Source organism: Ochotona princeps, chromosome 14, assembly GCF_030435755.1.
Source record: "Ochotona princeps isolate mOchPri1 chromosome 14, mOchPri1.hap1, whole genome shotgun sequence".
In the NCBI taxonomy this organism is placed as follows: Eukaryota; Metazoa; Chordata; class Mammalia; order Lagomorpha; family Ochotonidae; genus Ochotona; species Ochotona princeps.
In genome coordinates this window covers 58,949,933-58,965,691 of record NC_080845.1, presented here as the reverse complement: position 1 = coordinate 58,965,691, position 15,759 = coordinate 58,949,933, and the positions used below count along the sequence as shown (strand labels likewise).

At 41.7% G+C, this 15,759-nt stretch overlaps 1 protein-coding gene across 2 annotated transcripts in view; it reads right to left on the bottom strand.

Annotated features, from left to right (window-relative positions):
• The window catches only part of AUH (AU RNA binding methylglutaconyl-CoA hydratase), a 162,457-nt gene that overhangs the window by 130,480 nt on the left and 16,218 nt on the right, over positions 1-15,759 (bottom strand). The window lies entirely within an intron of this gene.

Sequence of the window (15,759 nt, the reverse complement as noted above, 5' to 3'; positions counted from 1 at the left end):
TTGCACTTGAAATGTAAATCAGTGTTTTTAACAAAACTGATGGCTCACAACCTTGCTGAGAACAGCACCACCATATTCTTCGCCCCTTAATTACAAGATATTTTCACAGATTTATAAATATCAATAAGAATTCTCAATCCAATGATTTACTTTCATTACAATGTCATCCTTTTCCTTCCTACGATTTCAGATATCTATCTGCCTTTGACACTTTTCATTTACAAGCTGTGTCAAGTCATTGTACAGGCACAGATGAGATCAAAGAATATTCCACACATCCTCTCAGCGAACAGAGATGATGCCACCTCTCTGCCTCCTGAGGCTCCAGGAGAGCAAAGGTTATTTCTGTTTTATTTACGACTCTATCCACAGAATAAAGGGCAGGCTCTCCCCCAAAATACTGAATTTAATGAATAAAACACACAGTCACAAACACTAAATGACAAAGTTTTTAAAAGATGGATGTTGAGGGCCTGCACAATGGCTCAACTGACTAATCTGCCTGCAAATGCCTGGTTCCCATACGGTGCCGTTTGTGTCCCAGCTGCTCCACTTTCTATCCAGCTTCCACTTAAGGCCTGGGAAAGCAGTGGAAGATGGCTTAAGTCTTGGGGCCCCAATGCCCACAACAGAGACCAGAAAAGCTCCTGGCTTTAGATGGACTCAACTCCGACCTTTTAAGCCATTTGGAGAGTAAATCAGCAGATGAAAGATCTTTGTGTCCCTTCTCTGTAAATCTGGCTTTCTAATAAAAATAAATAAATATTAAAAGAGAGAGAGATAAATATTGGTCATCTACTAAGCATCCTCTCCTCCCACTTCCTACCAGTAGCCTTGGTTCAGCCCTCTAGCTCTCTCCTGCCCTCCCCAGTCCCACAGGCCCAGTGCTTTGGAAGATGAAGTGACCCCACATGAAGGGATGGGATGGGCCCTGCTTAGCCTGAGCTCATCAGCTGCAGGTGTCAGCTCTAATGGAACAGAACTCGTTCCCACTCAACAAGGCTGTTGTGTGGAGGTAAGCCCACAGCTAGAGGGATCTCAAACTCCCAAGCTGCAGGTAAACAGGGCACAGAGAACAAAGTCAAGTCAAACGGATTTCAGAACCACTGGATTCAAGAAAAACTAACAACCTTAGAGTTTAAGTCAATTCATAATAGTTTTTCTTTTCCTGCTACATACAGCTGAGAATTTCCGCCCACATGAGATGACTACAAACGTTTAAAAACTGGTCTTCTTTAGTCTACATCTGTTTATAAGGCTCAGTGTCAGACTGGTGGAGGCACACATGCTGGCCATAATGATGATGGGATATCTTTGGACAAGATACAGCATAGCGAAAAGACCAGCAGTACTACCTTCTTAGTATAACATGAGTATTATGGCCTTACATCCTCAGTAATATAACCAATTCTCAGGTGTGAGAGGGGCTTTAAAAAACTTCATGGAAAACAGAATGATAAGTTTAGCTCATTGGAGGCCACGTGGCTTAGCTCAGAGGTCAGGGTCACATAACAGAGCACCTGGGTTCAATGCTGAGCTCCAGATCTGGACCCCAGTGTCCTGTCAATGCTGACTGGAAGTGAGCCCTGACAGAGGACTGGATCCTTGCCACCCACACGGCAGACTTGGGTTGAGTTCCGCGCTCAGCCCAGCCCAGCCCAGCCCAGCCCAATCCTTCTCCACCCCTCTGTCTCTCGACTACACTGAGTATTTGAGAAGTGAGAGTAAATAGCAGATGGGAACATGGTCTGTGTCTCTCTGTTCACTATAAATAAATGAATTACTTAATTAAAACAAAAACATTATTTCGTTGTAAAAAGAAATTTCAAATGCATGTATAGTTGGGGTTTTTTTCACATATGCACTTTTCTTGAACTTTCATAAGAACCTAACACTTTTACATAGATCTCTTCACCCAGGATCCGAACCCATCTCTTACTCCAAAATGTCTCTCTCTAAAAAACTTACTAGCAAGCATTATAGTAACTCTGCACTTGATCTGACATCTGATGCTACAAGGTTTTGGTGATCCAATGATAGCCTTGCCAGCTTATTTTAAGGCTTCTCTCCAAAACCATGCCATGTCTTCCTCTCCCGCTGAATGAGAGTGGTGCACAGGCAAGCCAACTGTGCTGTCCTGGCCACCGTGAGAGCATCTCACCACCCTCACGGACCTCCGCTCCCATCACCTTCTGTGAACTAATTACTGTGGAATGATTTCTAGAATACACTGCGAATTGCAAAAATTCAAGCACAGAAGAGTGAACACAGCGTAACTTGAATTCTGTAAAGAGAAACAAGTTGAAGATAACCCACAAACTGAGCTTAACTCACACCATCTTGCGTGGGAAGCAGGTGGCAGAGGAGCCTGGGAAGCATGGGGGAGGAAGTTGGTCCTACACTTTCAGGTCTGTATCTCTGTGTACGGTTTTGGCTTTTGAAGCCATGTTATTAGCTTATAGATTCAAAATAAAACAAGAAAGGAAGTCTAACTTTATTTCAAATAACTAAAACACGTACATTCAAGATGTAAGAACTTATGTTATTCTGAATACACTATCTTTAGTAATACACATTACTAAAACTACTGAAAATAAATTGCTAGTGAACTCTGTATAGGTGTGTCTATCACAGTGGTATGACCAGCAATTGCGAAACTGTTTCCTGTAGAAGAATAAAGCAGACAATACAAATACGGAAGGGGAGAGAATCAAAATAAACCTCGTGGTGATGAACTGTAAGTGAACTATTCATACGAATGAATACTTTCAATACATAAGTACCAGAACAGATGAAAATGTGTTGGGACTCATTCAGTGGTTCAGCCAGCTAATACCCCCACCTACAGCACCAGCATCCCATATGAGCATTGGTTTATGGCCCAGCTATTCCATTACAGATCTAGATCTCTGCTTATGGTCCAGGAAAGGCAGTGCAGCATGGCCCAAGTCCTTGGGTCCCTGTATCCACACGGAAATCCAGAAGAAGCTCCTGGTCTTGTATCAGTTCAGCTCCAATCACTTCGGCCATTTGGGGAGTGAACCAGTGGATGAAAGAGCTCTCTTCCTGTTTCTCCTTCTCTCCCTGTAAAATGTGCCTTTCAAACAAACAAAAATAAATCTTTTAGGAAAATAAAGAAAATGAGCTTGGCACAGTAGCTAGCAGCTAAAGTCCTCACCTTGCACATGCTAGGATCCCATATGGGTGAAAGTTAGTATCCTGGCAGCTCCACTTTCCATTCAGCTCCCTGCTTGTGACCTGGGAAAGTAAACAAGGATAGTCCAAAGCCTTGGACCCTGCTCACAGGTGTGAGATCTTGGAGAAGCACCTGGCTCCTAGCTTCAGACTGGCCAGTGAGTCTGACTTTCCAATAAAAATATATAAAAAAGAAAGAAAATGTGTATGCACATATAAAACATAATTTCACTCATTTACTCATTTCTTAGTTCTTTCCCAAAAAAGGACACAGAAACAAAGGTACCCAAGTAACAAGGAACACACAGAGACCCAGACTTTGCTGTTCTGCGGCCACTGGTGCTGGATCTTGGTGCTGGATCCTGTCGCTTAAAGCACAGTGAACAGTTGCTTCGCATGTGGATTGGCAGGTGGGTGCAGGCAGAAATCCCCGCATAGATCTTGCCAACCTGAGATGGTCAGGGTTGAAGGGGCTGGGTTTGCAGGGCAGGAACACAAAGAGAAATGGTGTAGCTGCAGTAGGTTTCCCTCTCATTTTAGCCTGAATACTACAGTCAAAATTCAAACTACCAGAGAGCTGTGTGATCTAAACAAATGCTGGAGACCATGCTGGGTAGTAAGGCATTCAAGCTGGGACCAGCAGCACAGCCAGGTTGGACAGACTCCTGGTAGCAGACGCCTTCTCTCTGGTGGATTCTGGGAGGGCAGCTTCATCCTGTATCACAGAACAAACCCACCTACTGATACCTCATCTAACTTGCAAGAGGAAAATCACCCAACACTTAGCAAACTTTCAAAATGAGTACTATTTATTTATTGATGATGTCACTTTTATTTTAGCACACATAAAACTACTGACTACTTCTATCTCTCGCAATCTTACTTTACCCTCAAAAGTCCTGCATTATTCAAGTGGATATTGCTAACCAAGGGACTTTTGCAACGAAACCTCAAGAGTGTTCTAACTAACTGCTACTGGCCTTCCAATCTACCATGCACCCAAATGACAGCATCACTGCATCTGTACACAGTTGTGTGCACATCATCGCATACTCACAAAAAAAAAAGTGTGGATATCTACTGTGTTTCCAGAGTCACCTCAGTCACAACCTGGCCTCTTCAAGCTTCTTCCCAAATACTCATCCATCCCTAAACTAGACTCCCTGAGCTGCAGGAGGCAGCTTCCAAGGAAGGAGTTGGGACAGGCAAATTGGAGAGCAAGGAACCCATACTAGACACAGGTGAGTGAACTGCAACCTACAGGCTGTTCTCACCCAGTTACGCACGGTCCTTGAGCTAAGGCCTTTCTTTTTCTAAAGGGCTGTTTTTGGTAAAGAAAAGAAATATGGCAAAGATCATAAAAGGCCCAGGAAGCCTGAAATATCTGGCCCTGGACTGGAAGTCTGCTGATCCCAAACTTGACTAATGCCAGTTGCCAAGAAAAACAGTAAGGAAGCAAACTGGGCTGCTGGGTACCAACCGCCAGAAGTAGGCTGATACAATCTTAATCTTTTCCTAATATTTCTCAACTGTGCCTTTTGAGGCTGCAGCTCTACAAAACCTGACCCAGGGTCAAGAGCTAAAGCATGTTTCCCTGGCCTCCAGAAAGGAGGAGCTGCCCAACCATCACCCTCCTCCTCGGCAGCTAGGTGCCTTACAGAGCCGTTGGGACCCAGGCCCTCCTCCCCACTCTCTCTTCACTTCACAGAGGCAGCACTGCTCCTCAAGGCATCCTTTTCCTGGGGGGGGGGGGGCGGGGGGAGGGGCTTTGAAGTCCATTTGGAAATATTTCTAAATCTCATTTTTCAGATTCTGTGAACAGTAAGTGATAGAGCTGATGTCTTCATTTCCCAGGTCCCCTACTTCGAATTCACAAGTGGAAGAAAATGGTGGAATTTACTGGTACTTCAGATACAGCCTTCATCTGTAAGACTCAGACGATTTCTTAACAACAACTAACTTTTCACAGCCACACAGGTCACCTACACAAGCTCTGTATACAACACAGTATATCTGACTTAACCATGACTCTCTGCCAATGTTACTTTCTCGACAATAAAATTTGTACATGTCACCATCCCATTACCCACTTGTTGAGCACTTTCTATCGGCCAGGCACTATTCTTACAATAGGCCCCTGCCTTAATTCCAGTGAAACAGCTCATTTGTGGGGGAGGGAGACTGATAATAGAATAAGTAAAAAATAAATTCAGGAACTGAAAAGTACAAAAATGAAGCTTATAGGAAAGTATGACGGAGGAGGGGGAAGTTAGGGGCCTGTTTTGACTTCAGTTCAAGGGAGCAATTCGGTAAGGAGAGAACACTTGAGCAATGGTCTGTCCAGTGAGGGAGAACAAGCCTTGTCTGGTAGGGAGTGACCGCAGCTGCTGGACTCAAAGGAATGGACAAGACAGAAGAAAGACAGTGACAAAGCAGAGATCACATAACCAGAACAGGTGGGATTTCACATTCTGCTTCCTGCTACTCTGCACAAACAACTCTAAACTTACAGAAAGTACACAGTGAAGTTCAGGTCAGGTATCTAAAATGGATTGGCAGCTCAGTACTCCTTCTAAAGACACCACGGAAGGCCAAACTTTCTTGTATCTCTCCCAGCTTCCAGGAGCTGTGCACACTCTTTGGACCATCCAGGACTTAACTTCCCACCCTCATTCCTCCTTCAGAGATTCCTCTGTTTCTCTCTCTCATGAACCCTCACCTTTCCACTGAGTACCCGAGATATTAGAGGTGTCTGCCCATCTCGAGATCTTGAACTTCCACCTGCCAAGTTCCCTTTTCATGTAAACTTCATAGGTCCAAAGACTAGGCAGCTCTAAGGGTCAAGACTCTCCCTCCCACTCGCTGTATTTCTGAGGACTGGCTGATGGAGCGGGTGACGTGGGCTGTATTGTTTTGGAGGTTCCTAGGGCTGCTATGTTGGGTAAGTGCGGTGGGGAGGGCAAGAGCAGCAGCATGGGATGAGTCAGCAGGTCATTACTGACACATATTTCCTACCTCTAAAAAAGAACATAGCCTTTAGAGAGCATAGCATCTCATGTAGGAAGGATTTTTAAAACTGCAAATATAGTCAGAAACAAATTATCACTTCCTCGGAAAGCGCATGAATAGTTTGACTCATTTTAATGGTAACTCTGGTAGTCTCAATAAAGAGAACGAATGTAATTCAAATAGTAAGAAGTTACACCTCAAGTCAGTGTTCTAAGATTCCAGCTTAAGAAGCCAGGAAAGGAAGAGTAAATTACAAGAAAAGCAAATGGAAAAAAAAAATTAAGTCAATAAAACAGAAAAGCAAGAGCTAAAATGTAAAACAAATCCTGATCATCACAATTAGAAGCAAAAAAAAAAAAAAAAAAAAAAAAAAAGGACTGGAAAGGAATAATCAAGACTGTCTTTCTTTGCAGATGACTCTATTTTTGTAAAAAGCCCAATCTAAAAACTAGAAAATCACAATTCTGAGTTTAACAAATTCACAGGAGGTATGAGACCAATCAAATGTCTACACAAGCCAGCAAAAACCTGAGAGTCAATTAAGAAGATAGGCCACTTACACTGCCAGGAAGCAGAGAACTCAATCTCCCCAGAAGCTGGGAATGCTCCAAGTTCAACTCCACCAACTCCCTGGTTTTCTCCCTTGGTGGACAGGCCCCACACTGAAGCTACCTGTAGGCCCCGTCGCAGGTTTTTAAGTAAAATGCTTTCGCATCAGGAAATTCCCAGTTTTAGGAGTTCTGTGTCCAAAACCAGAGCAAATGCTTGATATATTCTACCATAATGTCTCAGCCTTCCCTTATCATATAACATTTCTGTACAAATTAATTCATAATGGATCAAATGCCTAAACATAAAAGATAACAATCGTAAAAACAGCAGAAGAAAACATAAGAAATAATCTTTGTGACTTTGGGATAACACTTCCTAATTCACATGCAGAAAAAAAAATTAAGGAACAAAAATGGATAAATCAATTATACGTTGAAAAAGTTTTGTTTTCTAAAATAGAGAAGTCATGCCACTGAGAGGGAGAACGTACTTCACAAAACATATCAAACAAAAGACTACATGCCAACACTTACAACTCATAAGCAAATACTGATACTCCAACAGGAAATGTGGGGTAAAGTTGTGAACAGAGAGGGTAAGCATGGTGGCACTGCCTAGGCCGCTGCCTGGGGTGCCAGCATCTCATATGGGTATAGGTTTCTGTCCTGGCTGCTCCACTTCCAATCTAGTTCCCTGTTTCTGGCCTGGGAAAGCAGTGCAGGCTGGCCCAAGCCCTTAGGCCCCTGCACTCACATGAGGGATCCAGAACACGCTCCTACCTCTTGGCTTCAGATTGGCTCAGCTCCAGCCATTGGAGCCATCTGAGCAGCAAAGCAGAGGATGGAAGATGTCTGTCTGTCTTTCCTTCTCTCTCTAACTTGACCACTCCAATAAAAATAAATAAATTTTAAAAAGAGAGAAACAAAAAGATATGAATAAACATGTTACAGTTTAAATGGGATTTGCCTCCCAAACTCATAGGGACAGTTAATTCATTAACTGTTAATGTAAGTATTGGAGTTAACACTAACAATAAATGGGTGAAAGGTAATTTCAGTGGATTAAGGGTTAATATAATCATGATTTCTGAGTATGGGATCTTTTTGGTAACTCACTGGATCGGGCTGCTGGGCGGAGCCCTGGGATAATACCAAGATGGCCTTATATGGACACAGAGGAAGGGTGTACTTCCCATCTTAGCTTCCCGTGCTGTCATGTGATCACCCTCCACCACCTTCTACTCTCACCAAAGGATGCAGCCAATGGCAGTGCCTGTGGACCACCAACCTATAAGCTGAGGCAGCCTGCTTCCTTCCTAAACAGTCCTTCTCAGGTCTTTTAGTTACAGACAAAAACCAAAAAAACCCTTCACCAAAAACCAAGGCAACAAGCAGCAAGAGAACTATCAAAACCATTAATTAAGAAGCATGAGAAATGCAAACCAAAAACCACAAGAGCAGACTACTACATATCTACTGGCATATCTAAAATTTAAAAAGACTGATAGTATCAAGTGTAGTTAAGGATGTAGAAAACCTGAAACATATATATTGCTGGTGGGAACACAAAAGGATAAGAAACAGTTGGCAGTTGTAACACTAAATATATACCTAAACTAAACTCAGTTAGCTGACTTATAAGTATTTATCTAAAAGAGAATATTTGTAAATAGTCATAAAGAGTATACATAAGGGCCTGGCGGCGTGGCCTGGCGGTGTGGCCTAGCGGCTAAAGTCCTCACCTTGAACGCGCTAGGATCCCATATGGGCGCCGGTTCTAATCCCGGCAGCTCCACTTCCCATCCAGCTCCCTGCTTGTGGCCTGGGAAAGCAGTCGAGGATAGCCCAATGCATTGGGACACTGCACCCTTGTGGGAGACCCGGAGGAGGTTCCTGGTTCCCAGCTTGGATCGGCGCGCACCGGCCCATTGCGCTCACTTGGGGAGTGAATCATTGGACGGAAGATCTTCCCCTCTGTCTCTTCTCCTCTCTGTATATCTGACTTTGTAATAAAATAAATAAATCTTTAAAAAAAAAGAGTATACATAAAAGCCAAAAATAAGTAAGAACTGAAATTATTACCTGGTTAACAAATAAAAAGTAAAATTTTCATATATCCATACAATGGATTGCTCAGCATGTAAAATAAATACTTAGCAGTAAAATGAAAATCATGCTCACCAATAAAATGAAGCTACTGAAATATAAAATGAGTCAACCTCAAAGTGCTATGTCAGGTAAAAGAAGCTAGACACAATCACCTATAGGGACAGACATTTCTAAGAAATTCTAGAAAAGGCAAAATTACGGTGTAGCAAGGTGATCCATGAGTTAAAGGGCCAGGGTAAGGATAGACACACAAGAGCTTTGTAAGTAAAAACACAGTACATACCATGATTCTGTCCATGAACATGGCAAAACTCCTCAGTTACACTTAAAATTATAAACTGTCTTACAAGGAATTCACATTTCAATAAAATATACATATATATTTTCAGTTTGGAAATTACATGAAGGGCCAGGCACAGCAGTACAGAAGGTTCAGCCGCTCGTTGTGGATCCTGCATCCCATACGGTAGTGCCTGGGATGAAGATTTGACTCTGCTTCTCTTCTAACTTCCTGTTAACCTCACCCTGGAAACTACCAGATGATACATCCCTGCCACTCACACGGGAGACCTGAATGGAATTTCTGGTTCCTGGCTTAGGCCTGGTCTTCCCTGGCCTACTGCAGCCGTTTGGGGAATGAACCAGGAGCATCTGCTTCTCTCACTTTGTCACTCTGATTTCCAAGTAAGTAAACAAGCTTTTCCAAGCCTTACGTATAATTCAAAACATCTTATACTACTATATTTTCAACTAAGAGAAAATCGCAGGGGCAGACATGTAGCAGAGCAATCACGGCATCACGTGGAGTATCCAAAGCCCACGCTGGTTCAATCCTGACTCCCGAGGCTAGCTTCCTGTTAATGTGCACCCCTCGGAGGCAACAGATTATGGACTAAACAGTTGGGATTTTGAAACTCATTTTGGAGGCCCAGATGAAGTTCCAGGCTTCCAGCTCCAGCCTGTCCCTGTTCTTGTCCCTGACCCAGCCCCAGCAGCTGCAGGCATTTGAGGACCAAACCAGCAGATGGGAGATATACATCCATCTTTATCTTTCAAATAAATACAAAGATCACCATGGTTATCTATTAGTTCAACACAAAGATCTAAGATTCTGAAATGATGCTCAACAGGTGACCACTAGTCACTCATGTGTTCCCACCGATGTGTCCATGTTCGGGACGTATCTACATCAATAATGCACAGAATGTTCAACAGTGCATTGTGACAAGTTTAGTTGGAAGTCTTTAGTCATAACACAATTTACTAGAATTCAAAAGCAGAAGTAAAACTATCTTCACTTTTTTATAAAAAAAAATCCATACTGGTTTAATTCAGTGAAACTCAATTTAGAGTTCTATAAATAGAACCAATTACTAAGAATTCTTTATCACCTATTTTAGAAATTTCAAAGAGAAAAAAAAACATCAATCTCAGTAATTTCTCACGAAATTCTACTTCAGAGACATTATGGTTAAAAAAATGTATATGCACCATGCTACTTGGCTTTAGAATAGCTGAACATCGCCAGTCACGATAACCTAGTGACTAAATTCCCACCTTGCATGTGCCAGGATCCCATATGGACGCCAGTTCATGTCCTAGCTGTTCCACTTCCCATTCAGCTCCCTACTTGTGGCTTGGGAAAGTAGCACAAGATGGCTCCAAGCCTTGGGACCCTGCACCTGCACGGCAAATCCCAAAATAGCTCCTGGCTCCTGGTTTCAGATCAGCTCAGCTCTGGCCGTTGCAGCCATCTGAGGAGTGGACCAGTGGATGATTCGTATTTCTTTCTGTCTCTCCTTTTCTCTGTAAATCTGCCTTTCCAATAAAAATAAATCTCAACAACAATAAAAAAGACTAGCTGAACAAACATAAACATAGCTGTGATACATTTATATTTAGTGCAGTGGCAATTCAGGCAGTCATTTAAAAACCTGCCTATTTGGAATCAGGAAACAGTCAACATGGATTCACTTATACCTTACCAGGTGGGACACAAAGATTGGTTACTTCTCACTAGGGTATCAAGGATTTCTCTGCATACCCCTCCTAAAACTGTTCTGCACCTAAATTGTTGACATATGTCTTGTTAGAGTTATAAGCTAATCAAGACTACCCGAAACAAAGCCAAGTTCAGCAAAATTATGCTTCAAGGCTATATAACACTAAATACTAAAATGAGAGTAGACACAAGACAGCTGAATAGTAATCTATAGCCATTTTAAGGTGTATAGAACCTGGTTGTGTATAAACTAAAATTGAAATGTCAATGATGAAGTCACAGGATGTAGTTAAGAACTTGCATTTTTTTTAACATGCGGTTACTCAATACTATGTCAATTAATTCCATAACGTTATAAATTGTTGCTGATGTTATGTTGGGGCTTTTAATTGATCGGGATGATACTCTGCTGGCTCTACCTTCAGACCAGAGATGGTCTCCCCAACAAGCCATTGAATTTGTCTGGACAATAAGATGCTGGACTCTATCCTTGGTATATGCTTGCAATGAAAGAATCTCATGTGAACTTGAACTGCGGTAATGCAGCAAGGTGGAGGAATCCACCATGGGGGGAGGGTTTGGGGAGGGATGGGGCAAATCCCAGTACCTATGAAACTGTGTCACATAATGCAATGTAATTTAAAAAAAAGTTTTAATGTGAAAAAAAAACCTGCCTACTTGCACATTTTAAAACAGTAGAAATTAACATTGTACATATGCAAAACACAACTCATTTTTTAAATGGATAAACAATTGCTAGAAGCCATAGGGGAAGCAACACACATCCAGACCAATGCTTCACAGTGGTATTCTGCAAAATGTTCTGTCCATTATTATTGCTGCTTTGCAAATGGTTTTCATTTACAATCATTGGTTAGGGATGATAGCGTCCATACCACAGAGACAGTCTTCAAAGTTATCACCTGAAATATTTACCCTGAGTACATGTGTATATTAATATATAATAGCATAACAAAACACCAGAATAGTATTATGAAAATCATTTTTATTAAGGTAGAGTAAGATTTCTCTTGGTACACCCTTCCATACATTTTTATTCCCTAATTTTTTCAACTGAAATTTGATTAAGAATTAAGAATATAGTGAAATACGATGACCAATTCTAAATAACAGATTTAAATGTCAAGCCAGGAAAATCCCTGGTCTAGGGCTAGTGTTGGGTGCAGCCGGTTAAGCTGCCATGGCCCTCCAATTCAGTTCCTGCTAATGCACCTGGGAAAGCAGTGAAGCATAGACCAGGGGTTGGGCCCCTACACCCACTTGCGAGGCCCAGGCTGAGTTCTGTCTCCTGGCTTCACCCTAGCCTAGTCCCAGCTGTTGAGGCCATTTGGAAAGTACACAGCAGATCTCTCTCCCCTGTCACTCTGCATAAATCACATAGGTAAATCATTAAAAAGCAAACAAGGACCCGGTCTAACCACCATGCCACTAAAGAATCTCTTTAACAGTGCTTAATTACCTCTGTTCCCAGCATTTCAGAAAGCATACGAAGCACTCGGCCAGAGACTCCGTGAACACACAACAAAGGACTCTAAGCCAGCTCAGAGCCACTGTGTAATACGTCTCGGCAACCCCTGAGAAAGCATCGGGACCCTCAAGCACTGCTGAAAAGCTCATCCCGATGATGAACTGTGTTCTGACAATCCAAAAGGCGATTCTCAAAGAGTGAGAAAACAGCCCATGCTCAAGAAATCTGAGGTCAGAGCACTCTGTAAGCTTTAAGTTTCTTAGGAAAGAACACGGTACCACCAAACTACAGATCTACAGAGGGGAGAAGTATTTGTACGGTCAAAAAAACAGGAAGAAAATCAGAGACTTTGGGAGGATGGACAAGTGTCAATAATCAACAGACAGACACAAGGGGCTTTTGAATTATTCATTTTTATTTGGAAGGCAGACAGAATATGTGCTTCTATCCACTACTTCACCGGAAAAATGTCCCAAAGAGCCTGGGCTGGGCTGGGCCATACCAAAGTGGACAGCCAGGAATTCCCTTCAGGTCTGCCCTGTGTGAGCTATGACCACTGCCTCCCAAGGAGGCTGGATCAGAAGCAAGGGCAGGATCTCAGGTACTGCCATAGAGGGTGCACACGTCCCACTCGGCTTCAGCTGTGTGTCTAACACCCACTGCATACGCTGTGCTTTGGAGTAACTCATGCCTGAATGTTGCTACTTCAGAATAAGAATTAAACTTAAGCAAGTAAAACATCACATTTTCAACAACTGATAAATGTGATATGATAAAAAATGAGTATGTTTATATAAGATGTGCAAAATTTAAATATTCATTAACTATTAACTCGATGTACCTGGAATATTTTTAGTGTACATGTTAATACAGATAAAATACTAGCCTGCCTAATCTGAATGTATGACAATCATTCACAAATATTTGAAAGAAATGGTTCCACTCTTTTTTATTATAAATAATACATATTTATTAAAAATTCAAATACAGAAATAAAAGCACAATATCCCACCCAGTATACAGACAGCCACATAAATCCCCTTCCCTCTAATCCCATTCCCCAGAGGTTATCACTGTGAACAAGTTAAAGTATATCCTTTGAAACATTTTCCTTTGTATATACAAGTATATATAAACACACATAAATGCACTTTTGCCTTTTACGAAAATGAAATCATGTAAATGTACATATTAATCTTCAATTTCTATCTTCCAAAAGACTCAGTCAAAACACTATTGGAACTCATAAGAGACTTTGGCAAAGTAGCAGGATACAAAATTAATGAACACAAATCAATGGCACTAGTGTATACAAATAATTCCACCGCTGAGAAAGAAATTGTAAGTACAGTTCCCTTTAAAATAGAGGAAAGGAATCTTAAATACCTAGGAATTAAGTTAACTTAAGATGTGAAAGACCTCTATGATGAAAACTATAAATCATTTAAAAAAGAAATAGAAGAAGACCTTAAAAAATGGAGAACCACTCTACACACTAATATAAATAACTTGTGCAAGACAGAAACATCACTCACCAAACCCCTTGCAACCAATCAAACCTATTCTCCATCCCTGACCACAGACTCGAAGCCCAGCTCTAAGCCCATCCACAGAAAGTGTCCAGACCCCAGCCACCTCCTATTGCCCTGCTAAGGACTTCCCTAACCCAGAGCACAGTCTAGAACAGCTCAATGCAACCCAAATACAATCTTCCTGGGGAGGCAGCAGAGGGCAACACAGTCATTTTGAGTGTGCTACATGCTAAAGGAGCTCCTGCCCCTGTGCACAATGCTGAGCAGGTGCAAACTAAAGCACTTGTGCTGAAGAGATGCAGAGGGCATGGCTATGCCACTCCATCCTGATGAAGCCCTCTGTTGTGTTCCGATGGCCAGAGGTTCTGAGCCTCAATAAACCTTGTCTGGGTTGAACATCGACCACTTGCCAATTTTCATTATAAATCAGTCAAGAACCTCCAGTCTTATGAGTTAATATACAGATCACCTTACCCTGAAGATGCAAAAATTTTAAAAGCACAGGTTTTATTGACTTGGAAAAAAAGTCAAGGCTAATTCAATAATATGAGAAACAGTGTTTGACCTATTATTTGGTCTATGCTGAAGAAGGCAACCTCTAACAGCTAAAAAAAAACAAAGCACTAAAGTTCTATTTTCAAAGAATATTGCTAATATCACCAATATAGATATGCAGAAAAAAATAAAAGGAATTCTAGTAGTTAAGTATACAAGATAATTACCGAATGATCACTCACACTGAATTATAAAGTGCTGTTCTGGTATCACAGTTTATCCCTCTTCAAAGATTCCTACAGGTGGGCCTTAAACCATTCTCTCCAGGTCCCAATCAGCCCATAAGAGCCCCGAGAGGGCCTCTCAGCCTCCACTCACAGTGCACAGACAAATGGATAACCTCCAGAACCACCTGATGATAGTTAAAATCTATCTTCTTAAATATATTACCATACACTTAGCCAAGCCAATAGAGAACTCATCTACCCAAATAACATGAAATATCGTTACATTCTGAAGTATTCTAAGGTAGAAGCCATACAAAAGGCTTATCAAGAGCCCTTAAGGGCAGCATTCAGCAATAGCTGCCACCTGAAGCACCAGTATCCCATATAGCACCAGTTCGTGTCCTGGCTACTTGCTTCCAGTCCTGCTCCCTACTAACAGTCAAGTATCTGGGTGCCTGCCACCAACATGGGAGACACAGGAAAAGCTCTGGGGTTCCCAGCTTCTGCCTGGCCCAGCCCAGTCCTGGTGGGCGTGGACATCTGGGGAGTACACCAAAACGTACTAAGTCTTTCCCTTCTCTGTAACTCTACCTTTCGAATAAATCTTCATTTAAAAAAAACTTTTTTTAAAGAAATATTCTCTTATATTCTCAGATTAATTTTGGATGTTATGCACTCAAAAGGCTCAGAGATTAATCACTGAGCACATCACACCCTTTGATTACTTTAAACTCTGATTACTTCAAGGCAATTATCTCATTGATATTTTTACTTAAAAATTATTTTTCATGCGTCAATCAACATCTATGTTTACTTGATTATTCACAATGTATATTGAAGCCGCAAGCCATTAGTACTTCTTATCTTCATCATTTGTATTTTTTGCTAGTTCAAATGGATTCATTCAATATCACGGCTTAGAGACACTGAGACGTGGACAGTGCCAGTAGACTTCATCTTTAGCTTTGGGTAATGTACCACAAAGAAAAAATACATCCACGTGAATGGATTATTTTACTGTTGCAGACACAAATGTAAAAGTATTGTACAACACATGGGCACGCCCTTGGCTGGACACTACTCCCCCAGTCTTTAGAGCAAACATCTATACTTCACACTTCGTAAACGGGTCAGTTACCACTAGTCAAAG